General features: G+C 37.6%; 1 protein-coding gene across 34 annotated transcripts in view; it reads right to left on the bottom strand.

Annotated features, from left to right (window-relative positions):
- Nucleotides 1-24,877, bottom strand: part of ABI2 (abl interactor 2) — a 123,331-nt gene that overhangs the window by 97,135 nt on the left and 1,319 nt on the right. The window lies entirely within an intron of this gene.

The raw sequence follows: 24,877 nt of genomic DNA, 5'->3' as shown, positions 1-24,877 counted from the left end.
ACATCTAAACATGCCAACTAAAAGACATTGTCAGAGTAAATAAAACAGCACAACCCATCTATACGCTCCGTTAAAAGAATACACTTCAGGGGTTTCTGGGTGTCTCAGGTCATGAACACAGGGTCCTGGGATAGAACCCCATTTGGGGCTCCCTGCTCCATAGGGAGCCTTCTCCCTCTCCTTCTCCTCTCCCTCTGGCTCATGCTCACTCTCGCCAGCACATGCACTCTCTCTGAACAAATTAAATCTTTTTAAAAAATACACTTCAAAAACACAGATAACATAGTAACAAAAAGAATGGGAAAAGATATACTATACCAATGCAACCCAAAAGAACATGGGAGTAGCTACATAAGTACAAAGTAGATTGCTAAAGGAAAAAAATACTACCACAGATTTTTTTTTAATTTCTGATAAAAATGCCAACTCATAAAGGGAAAAGAAATATAAACATTTATACGCATAATAACAGAGCTTCAAAACACATGAAGCAAAACTTGATAGACTTGCAATAGACAAATCCATAGGTATAGTCAAAGATCACAATAACCCTCTCTCAAATTGACAAAATACATAGAAAGTAAACGTAATAGACTTGAATGCCACAATTAACCACTAACCACTTAAATCTAATTAACATTTAGGGAACACTCCAAGCAAGAGCAGAATACACATTTTTTTCAAATGCACACAAAACATTAACCAAATTAAACCATATTTTATAGGCCAGTAAAAAGTCTCAGAACAATTTTAAAAAATTCAAGTCAAACAAAGTGTTTTTTGACCACAGAAGTATTGTATTAGAAATCATTATCAGAGAGCCACCTGGATGGCTATCTGCCTTCATCTCAGGTCATGATCTCAGGGTCCTGGGATTGAACCCCACATCTCCCTCTCCTCACCACTTGTGTGCATGCGTGCTCTCTCTCGTTCTCTCTCTCTCTCTTTCTTGCTATCTCTCAAGTAAATAAAATTCTTAAAAAAAAAAAAAAGAGGGGCGCCTGGGTGGCTCAGTGGGTTAAGCCGCTACCTTCGGCTCAGGTCATGATCTCAGGGTCCTGGGATCGAGTCCCGCATCGGGCTCTCCACTCAGCAGGGAGCCTGCTTCCTCCTCTCTCTCTCTCTGCCTGCCTCTCTGCCTACTTGTGCTCTCTCTGTCAAATAAATAAATAAAATCTTTAAAAAAAAAAAAAAAGAGAGAGAGAGAGAGAGAAATTATCAGAAAGATCTATGGAAAATCCCCAACTCTTTGGAAATTAAATAACACTTCCAAATAACTTATTGCTCAAAAAAAGCCATTAAAAGAGAAACGGGAGTGGGGGGGGGATGTCTGGGGGGGGCAGATTTAAGATTTGTGGGATGCCACTAAAGCAGTACTTAAGAGGAAAATGTATAGCCCTAAAATGTCTATATTAGAAAAGAAGAAAACCAATGACATCAGTTTATACTTTAAGAAGAAAATACAGTACAAAGTAACCCCCAACCAAAGGAAAGCAAATTGAAGGAAATAACACCTGAGAGCACAGTCAATAAAAAGAAATAGAAAGTTACTGAAGAAAATCATGATACCAAAGGTTACAATACAAATGACAAACTTTTAGCCAGAACTAATCAGGAAAAAAAGAGAGAGAGGGAATACACTAATAATCTGCATCAAGAACTCAAAAGGGGGCAGCTGGGTGGCTCAGTCAGTCAAGCGTCTGCCTCCGGCTCAGGTCATGATTCCTGGGATAAAGTCCCACATCAGGCTCCTGCTCAGCAAAGAGCCAGCTTCTCCCTCTGCCTCTCCTGCTCCCTCTGCTTGTGCTCTGTCAAATAAATAAATATAATCTTAAAAAAAAAGAAAAACAACTCAAAAGGTGACAATTCAACACCCAAACAAATAGTCCAATTTAAAAATGGACAGAGAACATGAATAGACATCTCTCCAAAGACATGCAGATGGCCAACAGACATATGAAAAGATGCTTCAGTGGGGCTCCTGGTTGGCTCAAGCAATCTAAATTCTTACCTTATACAAAATATAAAAAAATTAAGTCACAATGGATCAAAGACCTAAATAAAACACACTAAAATATTATATACAATGGAATATTATTCAACCATAACACAGATTAAAGTACTGATATATGATAGACAACACGGATGAACTTTAAAAGCACTATGCTAAGTGAAAGAAGTCAGATACAATAAACCACACATTATTTGTAGCTAAAACTATACAACTCTTAAAAGCAAACAGAGGTATAAATTTTCATGGCTCTGGTTCAAGCAATGTTTCTTAAATATGACACCAAAAGCACAAAAAAAAAATAATTTGGACTTCACAAAAACTAAAATCTTCTGTGCATCAAAGGACATTATCAAGAAAGTGCAATGACAACTGACAAACTAGAAACAAATATTTACAAATTGTATATCTAATAAGGATATGCTATCCAAAATATATAAAGAACTCTCACAACTCAACCAAAAAGTAAACAACATAGTTAAAAAATGAACAAAGAAAAAAAGAAAAGAACTTGAGTAGACATCTCTCCCAAAATGGTCAATAAGCACATGGAAAGATGCTGAACATTATCAGTGATTAGAGAAATATAAATCAAAACCACATGGCATACCACTTCACACCAACTTCAATGGCTACAACTTTAAGCAGAAAATAACAAATATTGTCAAAGATGTAGAGAAACTGGAACTCTCATACACTACTGGTAGAAATGTAAACAGTGCAACCCAGGAATTCCACTCCTATGTATACCCTGGAGAATTTAAAATATAATGTTCAGACAAAAGCTTATAAGCAAATGTTCATAGCAACCTTATTCATAATAACCAAAAGGTGGAAACAACCCAAATATCCATCAACTGATGAATGGATAAATAAAATATGGTATATCCATACAATGAAATATTTGCCCCTAGAAAAAAAGAAATGATGCGGGCACTTGGGTGGCTCACTGGGTTAAGCCTCTGCCTTCGGCTCAGGTCATGGTCTCAGGGTCCTGGGATCGAGCCCCGCATCTGGCTCTCTGCTCAGCGGGAAGCCTGCTTCCCTCCTCCCCCTGCCTACTTGTGATCTCTCTCTGTCAAATAAATAAGTAAAATCTTTTTTTTTTTTAAGATTTTATTTATTTATTTGACAGAGAGAGATCACAAGTAGACGGAGAGGCAGGCAGAGAGAAAGAGAGAGAGGGAAGCAGGCTTCCCACCAAGCAGAGAGCCTGATGCGGAACTCGATCCCAGGACCCTGAGATCATGACCTGAGCCAAAGGCAGCGGCTTAACCCACTGAGCCACCCAGGCGCCCCAATAAGTAAAATCTTTAAAAAAATTTTTTTTTAAATAAGAAAGAAAGGAATGAAAAACAGGCATGCCTCATTCTACTGTGCTTCCCAGATGCTGTTTTTTACAAACTAACATTTTGTAACAACCCTGCCTCTAACACATCTATGGGTGCCATTTTTCCAACAGCATCTGTTCATGTCATGTCTCTCTCCATTTTGGTAATTCTCACAATTTCAAGATTTTCCTTATTATATTTGTTATGATAACCTGTGACCAATGATTATGACTCCTGGAAAACTCAGATGATGGTTAACATTTTTTAGCAATGAAGTTTTGTTTTGTTTTATTTTTTTTAAGATTTTATTTATTTCAGAGAGAGACCAAGACAGACAAAGAGAGCACAGGCAAGGGGAGCTGCAGGAAGAGGGAGAAGCAGGCTCCCTGCTAAGGAAGAAGCCTGACGCAGAACTCAACCCCGGGACCCTGGGATCATGACCTGAGCTAAAGACAGGCACTTAACCAATGAGCCACACAGACGTTCCCAGCAATGAAGTACTTTATTTAAAGTGATCTCTAGGTCTGTGGGGCCCACACTCACAACCCTAAGATCAAGAGTCACATGCTCTACCAACTGAGCCAGGCAGGCACTCCAGCATTAAAGTATTTTTAAACAAAAAGTATATACAGTGGGTTTTTTTTTTTAGACATAATGCTACTATACATTTAATAGACTATAGTGTAAAAAAAACTTTTACATAGTATTCCATTGTGTATACAGCCATCAAAAGAAATGAAATCTTGCCATTTGCGACAACATGGATGGAACTAGAGCGTATCATGCTTAGTGAAATAAGTCAAGCAGAGAAAGACAACTATCATATGATCTCCCTGATATGACGAAGTGGTGGATGCAACATGGGGGCTTAAGTGGGTAGGAGAAGAATCAATGAAACAAGATGGGATTGGGAGGGAGACAAACCATAAGTGACTCTTAATCTCACAAAACAAACTGAGGGTTGCTGGGGGGAGGGGGTTTGGGAGAAGGGGGTGGGATTATGGACATTGGGGAGGGTATGTGCTTTGGTGAGTGCTGTGAAGTGTGTAAACCTGGTGATTCACAGACCTGTACCCCTGGGGATAAAAATATATGTTTATAAAAAATAAAAAATTTAAAACAAAAAATCTTTTACATGTACTGGGAAACGAAAATAGTCATTTGATTTGCTTAATTGCAGTATTGGCTTTATTGCAGTGCCCTGGAACCAAACTCCTGTATCTCCTGGCATGCCTATACCGAAACATGTTACAACATGGATGAATGTGGAAAATATTATTATGCTAACTGAAATAAGTCACCCAGAAAAGGCCACATATTACGTTTCTATTTATATGAAATGTCCACAATAGGCAAATCAATAGAGACAGAAAGTAGATCTGCAGTTGCCAGGGAGTACGGGGACATGGAATGACTATTTAATGGGCACAAGCTCTCTGGGACAATGAAAATGTTCTGAAATTAGATTTGGTAATGGTTGCACAATTCTGTAAAAACGTTAAAAACCACTGAACTTTACACTTTAAATTGGTTAAACTGGTGAGCTTTATGTTGTGTCAATGTTGTTTAAAGTAAAACAAAAAAAAATCAATTAAACAGGTTTTTTTTTAAAGATTTTATTTATTTATGACAGACAGAGATCACAAGTAGGCAGAGAGGCAGGCAGAGAGAGAGAAGAGGGGAAGCACGCTCCCTGCTGAGCAGAGAGCTCCATGCAGGGCTTGATCCCAGGACCCTGGGATCGTGACCTGAGCCGAAGGCAGAGGCTTTAACCCACTGAGCCACCCAGGTGCCCTAAACAGGATTTTTAACAAACTGATGACAACTGTTACATTTGGAAAGACAGAGAGGCAGGATTAAAGTAGCCAAAATGATCTGATCTAATTTACACATCTTGTGTCAAAAGAGTCTATGTATAACATCAAATAATATTAACCCTATCTGAATTAATCAGACTTTAATTTTTTTAAATGTCATGTTAATATAAAGAGATCAAAAAATAATAATACAAGAGATCCAGTCTTTATTCACTTCAAAAGAAGAAAAAATTGAGATACAGTGCCCTGTCATTACATGTACATCCACACCACAAACCAAACTGCTGACATTAAATTTATGTTAAATGAGGTTTTGTTATTTGCACATAAATAAAATTCATAATTATACATATTACATTATAAGCAAACATGTAGATGATAAACCCCCAAAATATGAATTTAATGTCAATAAATTTTAATTTCTTCTCTCAAAAACAGTACGATATATTAAGCTAAGCTATTCAAATTATTTTTCTGAACCTGGTCTGCTCTTCTACAATAAGCGGTTTTAAGGGAGAAGAGAAGGGATCATTATTCAAATGTAATCTCCCAGAAGACTTGCACTACATAATGAAAAAGGCTGGCATCCCTGTTGCTTCCTCTATTCAATCTTGTTTTGTAGGTTCTGGAAGTTCCTAACAATGCATCTCCTTGCTCTATTCAAAGTCTTCAATAGATAAATAGATAAAGCCAAATAACAGCAAGAAAAAGAAAAGCGGTGCCATATTATATTTAGTCCAAACCCCACTAATTCAGAATTTACTGAACAGAGGCTCTTCATAGCAATCAAAATGGTAATAGAATTAGACTCGTAGCTCCGTGAGTTACCATGATTTCCCAGCATGAACAGATACTCAATAAGCATTTCTTGAATAAAGAAGAAAAAAAAATTCATATATAAGAATTTTAAATGGTAGGAGTCATGATTTCAATCATTTTATTCAACAAAGCACAAGGGACACAGGCAAAAAAAAAAAAACCCAGAAATGAACACAATTTTTATCTTTACAGAATTTTAGTTTAACAGAGTCACAACTAAGCTTGAGTTTACTTAACTGATTTTTAAAAACAGGAATATCTCGGGGCACCTGGATGGCACAGTCAGTTGAGCATCCAACTCTTGGGTTTGGCTCAGGACATGATCTCAGGGTCATGGGATTGAGCGCTGCATTGGGGTCCATACTCAGCACTAAGTCTGCTTGGGTTTCTCCCCTCACACCGCCCCTCCCATTCATTTTCTCTCTCTAAAATAAATCTTTTTAAAAATAAATAAAAGTAGGAATATCTCCCTTGATCACTACCCAAAAAGTGAGAGAGCCACTCATACAGTTGAGTTTCCCTACTGAATAAGCCATGCACTAAATGAAAGCAAACCAACCACAGAATTAACTCCAAAGCACTAGTCACATGTGAAATACCCCTTGCAATTCTGTTGGTCACATCTCTGTTAAATATCCTAAACAAATTAGAAGTATTCACCAACTTCATTTACCTATAAATATAAACTATTCCATTTTGGAAAACTAATCTATTTTCACTACTCTCATGGGTATTTTCTACTGCTTTCACGAAAAAAATACCCTAATTTATTCTTTTAGCAAATATTTATTGAATGCTTATTTTGTCCCAGGCACTGTTCCAGGTATTGACAATGAAAAACACTCCCTTTGGAGTGCCTGGGTGGTTCAGTCAGTTAAGCACCCAACTCTTGACTTCGGTTCAGGTCATAATGTCATGAGACCTGCATCAAGCTCCACACTGGGGTGGAACCTGCTTAAGATTCTCTCTCTCCCTCTCCCTCTACATCCCCTTCCCCTCTCAGGTGGGTGGGGGATGAGGGGTGAGGGAGACCCCCTTCCCTCATAGAACTCACCAGCCAGGGAAGACAGAAGCAAATAAGTAAGATACATTGTATGTCAAATGCTAAGTAAAACAAAGAAAAATAAAGCATGGGGAGGGGGGGAGACAAGAAAAAGGAGAGTAAACAAAGTATGTTATAACTTTATATAGATAGACCAGGAAGGATCATCAAGGAAGGTGACATCTGGACTAGATGGTTCCAAAGGTGAATTTCACCAAACATCCGAAGAAGAATTGGTAACAGAGCACCTGGCTGGCTCAGTCAGTGGAGCATCCAATTCTTAATCTTGGGGATTTTGAGTTTGATCTCCACTTGGGACACACTTAAAAAAAATTTTTTTTTAATTAAAGAAGATTTGGGGGCACCTGGGTGGCTCAGTGGGTTAAAGCCTCTTGGGTCATGGCTTGGGTCATGATCCCAGGATCCTGGGATTGAGCCCCAAATAGGGCTCTGCTCAGAGGGGAGCCAGCTTCCTCCTCTCTTTCTCTGCCTGCCTCTCTGCCTACCTGTGATCTCTCTATGTCCAATAAATAAATAAAATCTTTAAAAAAAAAAAAAAAAAGACCTAATACTTACTCTTCTCAAACTAGTAAAAAAAAAAAAAAAGAAAGAAAAGAAAATCAATGAAAGTTTCCAAATTCATTCTATGAATCCAGCATGACCCTGATAACAAAACCAGATAAAGATATCACCAAAAAAAGAGAATTATGCCAGTACCTCTGATGAACACAGCTGGAAAAATCTTCAACAAAATATTAGCAAACCAAATCCAACAATCCTTTTAAAAAATTATTCACCATAATCAGGGAGGATTAATTCCTGTAATGCAAGGGTGGTTCAATATTTGCAAATAAATCAATGAAATATATCACTTAAAAAGAGAAAGGATAAAAACTGTATGGTAGTTACAATAGACAGAGAAAAAAGCAGTTGACAAAGTACAATATCCAATCATAATAAAAACCCTCAACAAGGGGCACCTGGGTGGCTCAGTGGGTTAAAGCCTCTGCCTTTGGCTCGGGTCATGGTCCCAGGGTCCTGGGATCGAGCCGTGCATCAGGTTCTCTGCTCAGCAGGGAGCCTGCTTTCTCCTCTCTACCTCTGCCTACTTGTGATTTCTGTCTGTCAAATAAAAAAATAAAATCTTAAAAAAAAAAAAAAAAAACCTCAACAAAGTAGGTTTTGAGGGAATATACCTCAACATAATAAAGTCCTTAAATGAAACACTCACAGCTAAAATCATCTTCAACTGTGAAACACTGACAGGTTTACAGGAACAAGACAAGGATGTCCACTCTCACCCCTTTTATTCAACATAGTACCAAAATTCTTAGCCTCAGGAACCAGACAACAAAAAGAAATAAAAGGCATCCAAATTGGTAAAGAAGTAGTAAAGTTTTCATTGTTTGCAGATGATTTCACTATTTGTATGTCATCTGATACTATATATAAAAAACCCTAAAGATTCCACCAAAAAACTACAGAATGAATTCAGTCAAGTTGCATGATATATTAGTATACAGAAATCTGTTGCATAACTATATACCAATAAAGCAGAAAGAGAAATTAAGAAAACAACCCCATAAACAGTTTCACCAAAAATAACAAAATACCTACAAATAAACTTAACCAAGGAGGTGAAACACCTATACTTGAAAACTATAAAACACTGGAGAAAGAAATTGAAGATGACACAAATGAATGGATTGGGAGAACATATTGTTGAAATGTCCATACTACCCAAAGCAATCTACAGATTTAATGAAATCCCTATTAAAAAGCCATTTTTCACCGAAGTAGAGCAAACAATCTTAAATTTTAGGAACCACAAAAGATCCTAAATACCCAAAGCAATCTTGAAAAAGAAAGACAAAACTGGATGTATCACAATCTCAGATTTCAAGATCTATCACAAAGCTGTAGTAATCAAAACAATAGGGATTGGCACAAAAACAGACACACAGATCCACAGAACAGAAGACCCAGGGATGCCTGGGTGGCTCGGTCATTTGGGCTTCCGACTCTTGGTTTTGGCTCAGGTCATGATTTCAGGGTCTTGAGATGCAGCCCATGGTGAGGCTCTACCCTCAGCAGTGAATCTGCTTGAGATTCTCTCTCCCCCAGCCATCCTCTCCCAACCCCCTGCACATGTGCACTCTTCCTCTAAAATAAATAAAGCTTTAAAAATGTTTAGAAAGAACAGAAAACCCCAAAATAAACCCACAACTGTGTAGTCAATATTTAACAAAGGAGGAAAGAATATGCAACGGGCAAAAAACACTATCTCCAACAAATGGTGTTGGGGAAACTGGACAGTCATATGCAAAAGAATGAAACTGGACCACTTTCTTACATTCTACACAAAAATAAGCTCAAAATGGGTTAAAGACCTAAATCTGGGACCTGAAACCATAAAAATCCTAGCAAATAGCAGTAATTTCTCTGACATTGGCCACAGCAACATTTTTCTAGATATGTCTCCTAAGATAAGGGAAACAAAAGCAAACAACAACAATAAATAAAAAACAACAACAACAAAAAAAAAAAACCTACTGGGACTATATAAAAATAAAAAGCTTTTGCACAGCAAAGGAAACAATCAACTAAACTAAAAGCCTACTGAAAGGGAAAAGATATTTGCAAATGATATATCGAATAACAGATTACTGTCCAAAATATATAAAGACCATCTACAAATAAACACCAAAAAAAAACAAATAATCCTATTTAAAAATGGGCAGTTGATGTGACCAGACATTTCTCCAAAGATAACATAGAGATGGCCAACAGACACATGAAGAGATGCTCAGCATCACTAATCATTAGGGAAATGCAAATCAAAACCACACTGATAAATCACCTCACACCTGTCAGAACACTAAAATCAGTAACACTAGAAACAAGTGTTTGTTGCAAGGATGTGGAGAAAAGGGAACCCTGTACATTCTAGGTAGGACTGTAAACTGTAAACTGGTCTAGCCACTGTGGAAAACACTATGGAGATTCTTCAAAAAATTAAAAATAGAATTCCACTACTGGGTATTTACCGAAAGACTATGAAAACACTAAGGCAGAAAGATATATGTACCTGTATATCTACTGCAGCATTATTTACAACCACCCAATTATGGAAGCAACACCAATGTCCACTGATAGATGAATGGATAAAGAAGATGTAGTATGGAGAGCCCGGCTGGCTCAGTCAGTAAAGCATGTGACCTGAGTTCAAGCCCCATTCTGGAGCCCCTACAAAAAAGATGTTTTCTATATAAATATACATATATTTATATATGTGTGTGTATATGTCTGTATACATATGTACAGAATTCTGTGTGTGTATATATATGTGAGCACACACACAAAATAGAATTTTACTCAGCCATAAAAAAAGAATGAAATCTTGCTATTTGCAACATGGATGGAGCTAAATGGTGTAACACTAAGTAAAATAAGGCAGAGAAAGACAAATATATGATTTCACTCATATGTGAAGTTCACTCCTTAAGACTGAATTTAAGAAACAAAACAAATGAAGAAAGGGGGAAAAAAAAAAGACACAAAAATACTCAAATACAGAAAACAAATTGATCATTACCAGAGGGGAGCTAGGTGGGGAGATGCATGAAATAGGTGAAGAGGATTAAGAACACTGATTGGGATGCTTATCCCTGTAGGTAACATACAGAATTGTTGAGACACTATTATACATCTGAAACTAATATAACACTGTATGTTACACTGGGATTAAAAATCAACTTTTTAGAAGTTATTATTTATTTATTTATTTATTTTTGTCAGAGAGAGAGAGAGAGCAAGAGCGCACACACACAGGCAGGCAGAGAGGCAGGCAGAGCCAGAGGGAGAAGCAGGCTCCCTGCCAAGCAAGGAGCCCAATATGGGACTCGATACCAGAACACTGGAATCATGATCTGAGCCAAAGGCAGCTGCTTAACCAACTGAGCCACCCAGCCACCCCTAGGAGTTTTGTTGTTGTTAAAAAATTAGAAGTTGACATTTGGTCAAAAGCATGAAAAAGGCAAAAGAGCCAGTGCTACAGTTATCTGGGGAATGAGTACTCCTGGTGGAAGGGCATGGTAAATGCAGAGTAAGAAAGTCCCGCAGCACCTTTCTCACATCTAGCTACTGTGGCAGCTGCTCTTGGTTGAGACCATCCTGCACCTAAGGGAGGAAGTGGGTGGCCACAAAGAAGATAAAAATCTGCTGGAATTCATCAACTCTAGGCTCCAATTCCTTACAAAAAATGAAAAGCACATTTGGGGTAGAAGCAAACTCCAAAAATGATCAGACATGGCAAAGTAAAACTGGTCATCCTCCCCAACAACTGCCCAGCCTTGAGGAAATCTGAAATCGAACACTACACTACGCTGGTCAAAATTTGTCCATCACTACAGTGGCAATATTAAATTGGGGTGTGCCTGGGTGGCTCAGTGGTTAAGCATCTGCCTTTGGATCAGGTCACAATCCCAGGGTCCTGGGATTAACCCCTGCATCAGGCTCCCTGCTCAGTGGGAAGCCTGCTTCTCCCTCTCCCACTCTCTCTGCTTGTGCTATCTCTCACACTGTCTCTCTCTCTGTCAAATAAATACATAAAATTTTTTAAAATAATATTTTTATATTTATTTTTTATTAACATATAATGTATTGTTTGTTTCAGGGGTACAGGTCTGTGACTCATCAGTCGTACACAATTCACAGCACTCCCCATAGCACATACCCTCCACAGTGTCCATAACCCAGTCACCCCATCCCTCTGACCTCCCTCCCCTCCAGCAACCCTCAGTTTGTTTCCTGAGATTAAGAGTCTCTTATGGGTGCTCGTTTCGGCAGCACATATACTAAAAAAGAGTCTCTTATGGTTTGTCTCCCTCTCTGGTTTCCTCTTGTTTCACTTTTCCCTCTCTTAACCTATGATCCTCTTGTTTCTCAAATTCCTCATATCAGTGAGATCATATGATAATTAATCTTTCTCTGGTTGACTTATTTCACTCGCATAATACCCTCTAGTTCCATCCACATTGTTGCAAATGGCAAGATTTTGTATCTTTTGATGGCTGTATCGTATTCGTGGTGTGTGTGTGTCTGTGTGTATACCACATCTTCTTTATCCATTCATCTGTTGATGGACAGCTAGATTCTTTCCATAGTTTGGCTATTGTGGACATGGCTGCTATAAACATTCGAGTGCATGTGCATCTTTGGATCTCTACATTTGTATCTTTAGGGTAAATACCCATAATGTGATTGCTGGGTCATAGGGTAGCTCTATTTTCAACCTTCTGAGGAACTTCCATATTGTTTTCCAGAGTGACTGCACCAGCTTGCATTCCCACCCAACAGCATACAAGGGTTCCCCTTTCTCCACATCCTCACCAACACCTGCTGTTTCCTGACTTGTTAATTTTAGCCATTCTGACTGGTGTGAGGTAGTACCTCACTAAGGTTTTGATTTGTATTTCCCTGATGTCAACTGACGTTGAGTACTTTTTCATGTGTCTGTTGGCCATCTGGATGTCCTCTTTGCAGAAATGTCTGTTCGTGTCCTCTGCCCATTTCTTGATTGGATTATTTGTTCTTTGGGTGTTGAATCTGATAAGTTCTTTATAGATTTTGGATACCAGCCCTTTATCTGATAGGTCATTTGCAATATTTTCTCCCATTCTGTCCCTTGTCTTCTGGTTTTGTTGACTGTTTCCTTTGCTGTGCAAAAGCTTTTGATCTTGATGAAGTCCCAAGAGTTCATTTTTGCCCTTGCTTCCCTTGCCTTTCGTGATGTTTCTAGGAAGAAGTTGCTATGGCTGAGGTCGAAAAGGTTACTGCCTGTGTTCTCAAGGATTTTGATGGATTCCTGTCTCACACTGAGGTCTTTCATCCATTTGGAGTCTATTTTTGTGGATGGTTGTAAGGGAAACAGTCTAGTTTCATTCTTCTGCATGTGGCTATCCAATTTTCCCAACACCATTTTTGTTTTGTTTTGTTTTGTTTTTGTTTTTTAAAGATTTTATTTATTTATTTGTCAGAGAGAGAGAGAGAGAGAGAGCGAGAGCGAGCATAGGCAAACAGAGTGGAAGGCAGAGTCAGAGGGAGAAGCAGGCTCCCTGCGGAGCAAGGAGCCCGATGTGGGACTCGATCCCAGGACGCTGGGATCATGACCTGAGCCGAAGGCAGCTGCTCAACCAACTGAGCCACCCAGGCGTCCCCCAACACCATTTGTTAAAGAGACTTTTTTCCATTGGATATTCTTTCCTGCTTTGTGGAAGAATAGTGACCATAGAGTTGAGGGTCCATTTCTGGGCTCTCTATTCTGTTCCATCAATCTATCTGTCTGTTTTTGTGCCAGTACCATACTGTCTTGATGATTACAGTTTTGTAATAGAGCTTGAAGTCTGGAATTGTGATGCCACCAACTTTGACTTTCTTTTTCAACATTCCTCTCGCTTATTCGGGGTCTTTTCTGGTTCCATACGAATTTCAGGATTATTTGTTCCACTTCATTGAAAAAAGGTGATGGTATTTTGATAGGGATTGCACTAAATGTGTAGACTGCACTAGGTACTGTAGACATTTTAACAATATTTGTTCTTCCAATCCATAAGCATGGAGTGTTTTTCCATTTCTCTGTCTTCCCCACAGTTTCTTTCATGAGTATTCTATAGTTTTCTAAGTAGAGATTCTTTGCCTCTTTGGTTAGGTTTATTCCTAGGTATCTTATGGTTTTGGGTGCAATTATAAATGGGATTGACTCCTTAATTTCTCCTTCTTTTGTCTTGTTGGTGTATAGAAATGCAACTGATTTCTGTGCTTTGATTTTATATCCTGACACTTTACTAAATTCTAGCAGTTTTGGAGTGGAATCTTTTGGGTTTTCCACATAAAGTATCATATCTGCTAATAATAATACTAATAAATTGGGCACAGCATGTGGTAAATACTAAAGGGTACGTATACTGGCTATCATTGTGATTCTGGTATCATTAGAAACATGCCAAATGAGACTAGGAAAAGTAATTCATGCAATAATTTTTTCTAAAAGTGGTCAGAACTTGTTTTTAAAAAATTGGGGGTGGGGTGGGGACTGGGTGGCTCAGTCAGTTAACCAAATAACTCTTGATTCTGGCATGGGTCTCTATCTCGAGATCGTGAGATGGAGCCCTACAAAGGGCTCTGTGCTGGTCGTGGAACCTTCTTGGGATTCTCTCTCCCTGCCGCTCCTGCAGCCCCTCCCCACCCATTTGTGTGCACACAATCGCACAATCCTGCTCACTCTCTCTCTCTCTCTCTCCAAAAAAAAAGTCTTGAGGCCGAAGTATGCCTATTCTATCAGACACAAGAAAAAATGTTCATCATCATTAGCCCTCAGGGAGATTCAAATTAAAACCACATTGAGATATCACCTTACACCAGTTAGAATGGCCAAAATTAACAAAACAGGAAACAACATGTGTTGGAGAGGATGTGGAGAAAGGGGAACCTTCTTACACTGTTGGTGGGAACGCAAGTTGGTGCAGCCACTTTGGAGAACAGTGTGGAGATTCCTCAAGAAATTAAAAATAGAACTTCCCTATGACCCTGCCATTGCACTCCTGGGTATGTACCCCAAAGATACAGATGTAGTGAAAAGAAGGGCCATCTGTACCCCAGTGTTTATAGCAGCAATGGCTACAGTCGCCAAACTATGGAAAGAACCAAGATGCCCTTCAACAGACGAATGGATAAGGAAGATGAGGTCCATATACACTATGGAGTATTATGCCTCCATCAGAAAGGACGAATACCCAACTTTTGTAGCAACATGGACAGGACTGGAAGAGATTATGCTGAGTGAAATAAGTCAAGCAGAGAGAGTCAATTATCATATGGTTTCACTTATTTGTGGAGCGTAACAAATAGCATGGAGGACAAGGGGTGTTAGAGAGGAGAAGGGAGTTGGGGTAAATTGGAAGGGGAGGTGAATCATGAGAGACTATGGACTCTGAAAAACAATCTGAGGGGTTTGAAGTGGCGGGGGTGTGTGAGGTTGGGGTACCAGGTGGTGGGTATTATAGAGGGCACGAATTGCATGGAGCACTGAGTGTGGTGAAAAAATAATGAATACTGTTTTTCTGAAAATAAATAAATTTAAAAAAAAAGAAGTATGCCTGTTATGTTCAAGAAAAAGAGGCGACGTGGCTTGAGTAGAATAAACAGAGGAGAGAAGAGCAATTAAATTAGGAGAGGATTCAAGATTAGAAAACCAGATCATTTGGCTTGTGGGAAATGTTAAGGACTCTAATTCCTATACTAAGAAGGGAATTCTCTTGAGTGTTTTGATCAGAGCATGACTTGACTAAGATTTTTAAAAGACAAGGCACCTGGGATGCTCAGTGGCTGGGCATCTGCCCTCAGCTCAGGTCATGATCTCAGGGTTCTGGGATCGAGCTCTGTATTGGGCTCTCTGCTTGCGGGAAGCCTGCTTCTCCCACTCCTACTCCCCCTGCTTGTGTTCCTGCTCTCACTATTTCTCTCTCTGTCAAATAAATAAATGAAATCTTTAAAAAAAAAAAAGATTTTTAAAAGATCACTCTAGCTATTGCTATAATCTGAGGAATAATGGTGGCTTGGACCAGGTTGGCAGCAGGGGAGACGGCAGAACTCAGATCCAGACATGTGAAGATGGAGTCGTCGGTTATCCAATGCACAAGAGAAGGGTCAAGGACAGTAGCAAGGTTTTGGGCTCAGGTATCAAGGGGGTCAGAATTGCCATTTACTGATAAAGGAAGGAAAAGCTATGTTCAGACATTGTGACTGAATTGTGTCTCCCCCTCCACCAAGATGAACACATCCTAATCCTCTGGAACCTGTGAATACAGTACCTGCTATGAGACAGAAAGATTATCAGAGCGGTTCCAAGGTGAATCTTTATAAAGAAAGGCAGAGGATCGGAGTCAGAGAAGACAATGTGACAACAGAAGGGGGGAGAGAGAAAGGGGATGTGATGACGGAATCCGAGGCAGAAAGATGGGAAAACCTACGCTGAGGCTGGAGCGGTGCCACTTCTGGCTCGGAATCTGAGTGACAGTCATGAGCTAGGGAACGCGGGCACCCTTTCAAATCTGGAAAAGGCGAGGAAACGGATTCTCCCCTAGAGCCTCCAGAAAGAACGCAATTCTGTGGCCCACTGCAGACTTCTGACCTCCAGAATGATAAAATGGTAAATGTGTGTTGTTTTAGACTGCTGAATTTGTGGTAATTTGTTATAACAGCAATAGAAAATTAATATAAATACAACAGTTCAGATATTTACAAATTAAGAACTATCTGTAGTATTAGATTTTCTGTAATACAACAAAATCTCCTTCAAAATTTGGAATTAATACTATAGGATTAGAGGCGCCTGGGTGGCTCAGTGGGTTAAGCCACTGCCTTCGGCCTAGGTCATGATCCCAGGGTCCTGGGATCGAGCCCCACATCGGGCTCTGCTCAGCAGGGAGCCTGCTTCCCTCTCTCTCTCTGCCTGCCTCTCTGCCTGCTTGTGATCTCTGTCAAATGAATAAATAAAAAATCTTTAAAAAAAAATACTATAGGATTATATGGTTATATACTCAAAAGATATTGTGTCAAGTTAAATAAATGCTTTAGCATTTTAAATAAATGTCCTCATACATGTAAGTTCAAAATTGGGAGTTACAATAGTCGTAAACTAAATGATAATATAAAATTTGGTCACATATGATCTGAAGACTCCTCTCTCAACCTCTGAACTTTGCCAAATCTATCACCCTGATATAACCTCTATATAACTACATAAGTTATATAACCTATAACTATATAACATCTATATAAGTTATATAACCTATAACTCCCTCCATCTTGGCAAAATGCTGGAGAAGCTACAAGTTATAATGGTTATGCCTTCAGTCGGTATATAACCATAAAATGGATATAAAAGAAGGTAGGTTGATTTGTATATTTATCAAAAGAGGACATGAGGACATGATAAAAAGAGGACATGATAAAAAGAAATATCACTCTAAAGCAATTCAGTTTTGGGATAAAGTCGTTGAACCCAGGGCATACCTAGTTAGTGTATCACCATATCTTGAAAATTAAAATACAACTATTTGTGGGTCTATGAATGTGAACTACAACTTTACAGACTACATTTTAGTTGCAAAAAGCTGTGAAATTCTGTTTAACTAAAAAAATACTGCCATCATACAATTGTAGTTAAACAGGACGTGTGAGACACACCGTACTGGCTCAGTCAGTGGAGCACGCAACTCTTGATCTCAGGGGCACGAGTTTGAGCCTCACATTGAGTGCGGAGATTCCTTTTTAAAAATAGCAAAAAAAAAAAAAAAAAAAAACCTTGAAAATTTTAAAGATTAAAAATAAATAAAAATAAATAGAACATGTGAAACTAGAATCCAAAATATCCTAGCACCACCTAGCATTTTTGAATCTCAAACAATCAGATCTCATCCTATCAAAATCCTTGAAATTAAAAAAGTAACCAAAGACACACCACAAAAGAACAGGGTTAAAAGATAACAAAATAAAATACCTAAGTCTTTCAATATCATTAATAATGATTATAGTAAAAGCAAACTCTCACACATCATTTTTCACTGATTGCATGATGAACATTTTTTCCTATTTTAACATAACTGAAATCAAAATGCACTGTGTCAGGTAAGTGGTAGTATTTTAAGTGTTTAAGAGGTAGTGTTCATCAATTCAGTAGCACATAAAATAATGGCATATCTTAAAATGATAGTCTTAGCTTTGATTAAACATACACTGTTTTAGCTATATTAAGTCACTCAATCTTCAAAACTACCCTATAAAGTAGCTGCTGTAACTCTACCATCTTACAGATAAGAAAACTGAGACAGAGGGGTTAAATAGCTTCCGAGTCACACATCCACTAAAATTAAAATTGTCAGGGAGCTGGAGTGGCTCAGGGTTCTGGGATAAAGCCCCAAGTGGGGCTCCCTGCTAGGCAGGAGCCTGCTTCTCCCTCTTCTTCTGCCTCTCCCCCCGCTTGTGTGTTCTCTCTCTCTGTCAAATAATCAAATAAAATCCTGAAATAAATTAAAATTATCTTTAACACATGAGAGTATTTAATTATGAAATTACTATTTAACCCATATCATATTCTCAAATTTTCAGAACTATTTTAGTGATCTCAACATGAAAACAAAAGGTTTTTTTAACAAAGTTGTAAGCTTTTATAAACAGTCCTTTTGCACACACAAATATATTATCTAGCAGAGTGCAAAAAATAGCAGCCAATATATAACGTACACCCATTTAACCAAGATTGCTTATTATAGCAAATTTCTAGACATTAATATAAATCCATTTCTTATAAAAGAAAGATGCTCTATAACTCAAAATGCCTATTCACTGATCAAACCTTCTGTAATTATTTTTTAATATATTTCACAATCAAATGATTCACCTTATCAACAGACTAAAAGTAAAATGAACATCTTAATAGATGTGGAAAAAGGCATATGACAAAATATAACATCTATTCATGGTTTTTAAGAAAATCTTTTCAGCCACCTAAGAATAAAAGAGAACTTCCCTGATCTGATATAGGGCACCCACAAAAAATCTATAGCTAATTTCATATGTAATAGTGAAAGATTAGCTGTTTTCCCACTAAGTCTGAGAACAAGTGAAGAACACGGGCTCTCACCATTCCTATTCAACATCATACTGGAAGTTCTAGCCAATGACGTAAGGTAAAAAAGGGAAATAAAAGAAAAAAAGACTAGGAAAGAATAATTAAAACCACCTTTATTTGCTGATGACATGACTGCCTACATTAAAAAAAAAAAATCTTCAACAAAAGCTACTATGTTTAATAATAAATTTAGCAAGGTCATAGGATAAAAGATCCATATACAAAACCAATCCTATTTCTGTATATTAGGAATGAACAGGAACTGAAAATTTTAGAAACAGTACTATTTACTCTAGTGCCAAAAATCATCAAAGAACTAGGAATAAATGTAACACTACCTGTGCAAAATTTGTATTCTAAGGCCTATAATGACAAAAGAAATCAAAGATGACCTAAATACGTAGAAATCCCAAATCCACAGATGGGAAGACCCAATTTTTATTTTTATTAACAAACAATGTATTATTTGCCCCAGGCGTGCAGGTCTGTGAATTGTTAGACTTACACACTTCATAGCACTAACCATAGCACATACCCTCCCCGATGTGGAAGACCAATATATATTGTCAAAATGTCAATCTGTCCCAAAATGATTTACAGATTCAGTGCAATTTCTTTCAAAATCTTAAGTAGGGTTGCAGAAATTAAAAAGCTAATTCTAAAACATATATTTAAAAAGCAAAGGCCCAATAATACATTATATGTTAATAAAAATAATTTTTAAAAAAAGTAAGTGCCCGAGAGAAGCCAAAACAATTCTGACAAAGAACAAAGTAGAAGAGTCACACTATTTGACTTAAAGACTCAGTATAAAGCGATAGCCTGATATGAACAAAGAATATGTACACAGATCAAAGGAACAAAACAGAATCCAAAACTGACCCACATATATAATCAACTGATCTCAAAATTGTTTTAGATATGACTCTATCCTCTAGAAGCTTTCTATGTGGAGAAGGAACACAAAGTAAATGAAAAATTCAAAGCAGGTGTTCTCCCACACGCTACTTCATGAAGCCAATCTATCCAGAAATCCCATAAAAATTCAACCGTAAGTTGTCAAAGTCCACAAATAGTCTAATTTTCAAGATATTTCCATTCATCCACTGAGATTACATTTAGACATATTGCCACTGCATGCTATTTAAATTCTTCCCATTTTAAAAGGAAAGAACACCAAAAGGATCCCATGCTCAAAAATATCTCCACAGTATATTCTACACAAAAGTAAATCAATGTGGTGATTAACTATTCTCCAAAAGAAGAAAGATGACCCTGAATAAAGCAAGCCTATCACATGTTCAAACACTAATCATACCACAGTAAGAAGAGAAAGTAAAGGAGAGTTTATTAATTGTTTGAGTAAAGGGTCATTTCATACCAACGAGCTCTTCAGGATAGGGCAAAATTAAATGCAATCTCAGTCCTTGGATCAATAAAGGGAATTAAAAGGCCAATTAAGTACATTGGAGAGGAAGAGAAAGAAAGTGCACAGATGACAAAATTTTAAAAGTTATTTAAAAAATTAAATTTAGGGGGACGCCTGGGTGGCTCAGTTGGTTGGACGACTGCTTTCGGCTCAGGTCATGATCCCGGAGTCCCGGGATTGAGTCCCGCATCAGGCTCCCAGCTCCATGGGGAGTCTGCTTTTCCCTCTGACCTTCTCCTCGCTCATGCTCTCTCTCACTGTCTCTCTCTCAAATAAATAAATAAAATCTTTTAAAAAAAAAAAAATTAAATTTAGGGGTGTCTTGGTGGCCCAGCCGGTTAAGCATCTGCCTTCAGCTCAGGTCATGATCTCAGGGTCCTGGGATTCAGCCCCGCATTGGGCTCCCTACTCAGCAATGAGTCTGCTTCTTCCTCTCCCTCTGTGATCTTTCCCTCTCCCTCTGTGCGCTCTCTCAAGTATATAAATAAAATCTTTTAAAATAAAATAAATGAATAAATAAAATTTAAATTTAAAAATTTTAATGAGAAAAAAGAATAAGGGTCTCAGAATACAATTTAGTCTGTATTTGCAATTTTATCGAAGGTCTTGATAATGACTGGGTTATCACTAAAAATCCAATTACCAAATATCTGCTAGAAAGTCAAGACTAGTCTCTCTGAGGATGATTAACCTTAGTCAACTCCTGATGAATTAAGTCACCTTAATCTAGGGAAATTCAGTTTCCCAGTCTGATATGCAATTAGGCGGTTCACTCCTCTCTGTGGAGGTAAAAGATAAAGGTCAGAGAAGGAAGTAAATATTGGTCTCATCCCCCTGCTTGTTTTCTCTCTCTCGCCATCTCTCTCTCTGTCAAATAAATACATGAAATATTTTTTAAATAAAATTAAAAAATAAAAGTAATAGAAATAAAGTTTCTTCCTAAGGCAAGGTACAGAGGTAATAAAGAACATGAACCCATTTTTTATATATAGTTATGTATAGCAAAAGATTTAAAAGTATAAATACTAGATGTGTTCAAAATGACTGGGCAATTTTAAGTTTCTTCCTTATAATTTTTCCTAGTAATTTTTCAATAGTGAGCATGTATTCAAATAGTTTTTATTAAATAAGAATCTTAAATCTTTACACTGTTTCAGTAATGGCTTTTTTATGAATCTGGTAACAAGTCATGATTCTATTAGCTCCCTATAAGTAAACTTTTCACATAATTTTTAATGAATTCTGAGAGTATCATTGTTAATAAAGATGAAGAAAGGAAGCCACTAATGACATCTCTCCTATTATTCAAAAGCAAAATACAAAAATATATTTTACATAAATATCAGAAATATACATAGATATATTTCCGCTAAAATTTAAGGTATATTTTTTGAAAAATTTTTATAAAGTATTTTTTATTTTCTTATTTTTTAAGGAAGCTCTGTGCCCAAATGGGGCTCTAACTCATGACCTTGGGATCAGGAGCTGCATGCTTTACAGACCGAGGCAGCCAGGCTCCCCTTGAGAATCATTTTTAATTTCTGTTCTTCTAAGCAAATCCATGTTACTGAATGATTTTGTTCTTACTCCAAACAACGGACAATGGGATTTTACTGTTTATCTAATGTGAATTAACACTCACAAAAAGCACTAACTATTTTATCTAACAAATGGGAAAAAGGTAGGGGTGCTTGAGTGGCTTGGTCAGTCAAGCGTCTGACTCTCATTCTCAGATCAGGTCAAATCTCAGGCTCTTAGGATCCAGCCCCAAGTGGGACTCTCCACTCAGGGAGGCATGTACACACCTCCTGCCTCCCTGCCTCCCTCCACTCAGACATGCGTGTCTGTATGCTCTCTCTCTCTCTCTCTCTCAAATAAATCGTTTTAAAAAAGCAAAAATGTAACTAGGAATAAGTTAGTTTTAGGATGCCTGGGTGGCTCAGTCCCTTAAGCATCTGCCTTTGGCTGGGGTCATGATCCCAGGGTCATGGGATCAGGTCCTGCATCCCTCCTTGCTCAGCAGGGGGCCTGCTTCTTCCTCTGCCTGCTCTGCCTCTGCCGGCTGCTCCCGTTTGTGCTCTCTCTCTCGCTCTCTGACAAATAAATAAAATCTTTAAAAAAAAAAGAATTCGTTTTTCAGATTTACTCTAGGAAAGTACCAACTAGAAATTTATTTCATCTACCAAAACATTAAAATAACTCATATTATTATAAAATTCTTCTATTTGTAAAAATGTAGATTCCAAGTCAATTAAAATACTATTTGAAATTTCTGCACACTTCTTAGTTTAGGTATCAATGTTTATATTAATAAATGAAAAAAGGAAACACAGGTCTTACACGTATCTTAAAAAATCCTAAACAACTACTAAACCCTTTTTTACAGAGAAGAAATAAAATCAGGTAAACAGCAGCAAATGTTAGTTATGACTTTTTATTATCACATTCTAAAAAAAATACGTTTAGTATCACTTTTCCTAGAGGTTGAAATAATAAAAGAAAGCCATCTAAATTTTTACTAAGGATGATTTTTAAATTTTTAACATTAGCTGCATTAGTAACCTGAAAAACTACTACTTAACAATACTGCTGTACCTGTAGATTTTGTGTATGTGTGTGTGTTAACACAGGCAATACCTAGTCACTCTTAATGCTGACAATATATATGAAGGATGTTTTTATTAGCAACAATTTAAACACAGTATAGTTGTTTCCAGAAAGACAGTACAATCATTTTTCCTTCCTTTACTCAATATCCACACTAAATACAATCCACATTTAGGATATTCTTATTTAACCTAATTATTTGGATATTCCTATGCTTAAAACCAGCTATTTAAGGAGCGCCTGGGTGGCTCAGTGGGTTGGGCCGCTGCCTTAGGCTCAGGTCATGATCTCAGAGTCCTGGGATGGAGTCCCGCGTCGGGCTCTCTGCTCCGCGGGGAGCCTGCCTCCCTCTCTCTCTCTCCCTGCCTCTCCATCTACTTGTGATTTCTCTGTCAAATGAACAAATAAAATCTTTAAAAAAAAAAAAAACCAGCCATTTAAGAACATGCAATAAAGAACCTTACCCTTTGCTATATATAATCAACAGATTTATCTTTTTCTACTTTACTAGCAAAAATTATTTCCACAAAATAAAATGAGTGTTAGGTTAGTTAACTTGAGCTAGTGGTTAGGGCACGTTGCTATAACAAGGCTAAACTGACTATGTGATCATATACATAACCAATTAACTTTGCAGGGTAAGAGGCAGCATCAAAACCCCTGCTGGTCAGTTCTCTGGTCACAAAGAGAGCCAGTTGGGTCAACTGTACAGCTGGGTCAGCATAAACATACAATCAAACATACTTATCAACTTTACTACAAACAAATCATCCAAAGAGCTGTCATCTGGGAAGAGAAAAACACCAACAATACACCCACCAAATCATGAAACAGATGATAACCTAGGAGGTAAAATCTAAAGTGTAAAAGCTATTTTAGATGCTAAATTGAAAGAATATTTTCAAATCCATTTCTATTAATATCTATACGATGAATTTAAAATGCCACCACACTAAATTTTTAATCTCATTGCTAAAACATAACGGTGGCAGTAATACTCTCCTCCTCTCAACTAGAAGAAATATATTTAAAAGAGGACAATATTTAAAATATTTAAAAGAGGACAATCCCTAATCCCTTTAACCTCTCAGCTTTATTAACCCATATACTTTACCTTTATGTATCAACTGTAATCGAAGAAAAACTATGCCTTCAAAAATAAAAATTATTTTCCAAAGAGAGACAAATCTGTTCCTTATTTTTTACTACTGGTAATAACTGCTACCAAACCACTTTTCAACTCCCAGTGTCTCTTCAGACCTATAATCCCATAATATGTTGCAGGAGGCAATGGAATTACCACTTCGGTCCTTTAGATCTGCCACTCCTAAGAGACTGTGAATTCCCTGAGAATCGCAGAGCTTCCTCCAGTCCTTCTGTCCTTACACAGTATAAATTGACACACTACATTATTCATCTGTTCACAGATCAGCCTCTCCTATTAACTACACTACGAAATTCTATAAACACTAGGTGTGTATCATCAAACCTTTACACTGTGCCAGGCTGCAGAAGACTTTTGAATAATATTCAGTTGAAAATTGAGCAACTAATCATTTGACTCTTTTCTATCCCGCTGGGTATTAGCAAAGCACCCTCCAAATATGGACCACTGTATATTTTGTATGAACTCTGACCTAAGACACATTTTTTCCTGTTCCTACTAGCCATACTTTCAAGTGCCCCTTTGGAGGGAAAAGCCTTGGATTATGCCTGGTTCCTTCCCCAATAGGAATAGTCCCTACAAGATAACAGAGAATTCAGTACATATCCAATCAAGTAAAATCTCACAACACCATCCTTGATTAACTCTGCAATCCTTACAAAATTTATGAACCTATAAATCCTAACACCTTTTTTTTTTAATTTTTAGTTTATACTAAGACTGAAGAATGCCTCCCAACATAGCTGATAAGAAGAAGGATGCCTGGAGAGATCGAAGTGGGAGAAAGAAAGAAAAAAAAAGAAAAAGACGGTAGGGAAAGGGCAATTTAACATACTTCTTCCATTTCCACCTTTATCCCAAGAGAATTTAAACGGGAAGGGGAAAAAAATGGAGGTAGAACCTGTGATTCAGAATAAGCCATAGAGAAAACAAAAGATGCTAAATTTGCAAACTGTGTTTTAAC

Source organism: Mustela putorius, unplaced genomic scaffold (assembly GCF_011764305.1).
Source record: "Mustela putorius furo isolate JIRA1106 unplaced genomic scaffold, ASM1176430v1.1 tig00000275_pilon_pilon_pilon, whole genome shotgun sequence".
NCBI classification, from domain to species: Eukaryota; Metazoa; Chordata; class Mammalia; order Carnivora; family Mustelidae; genus Mustela; species Mustela putorius.
This window is presented reverse-complemented; position numbering and strand designations above follow the sequence as displayed.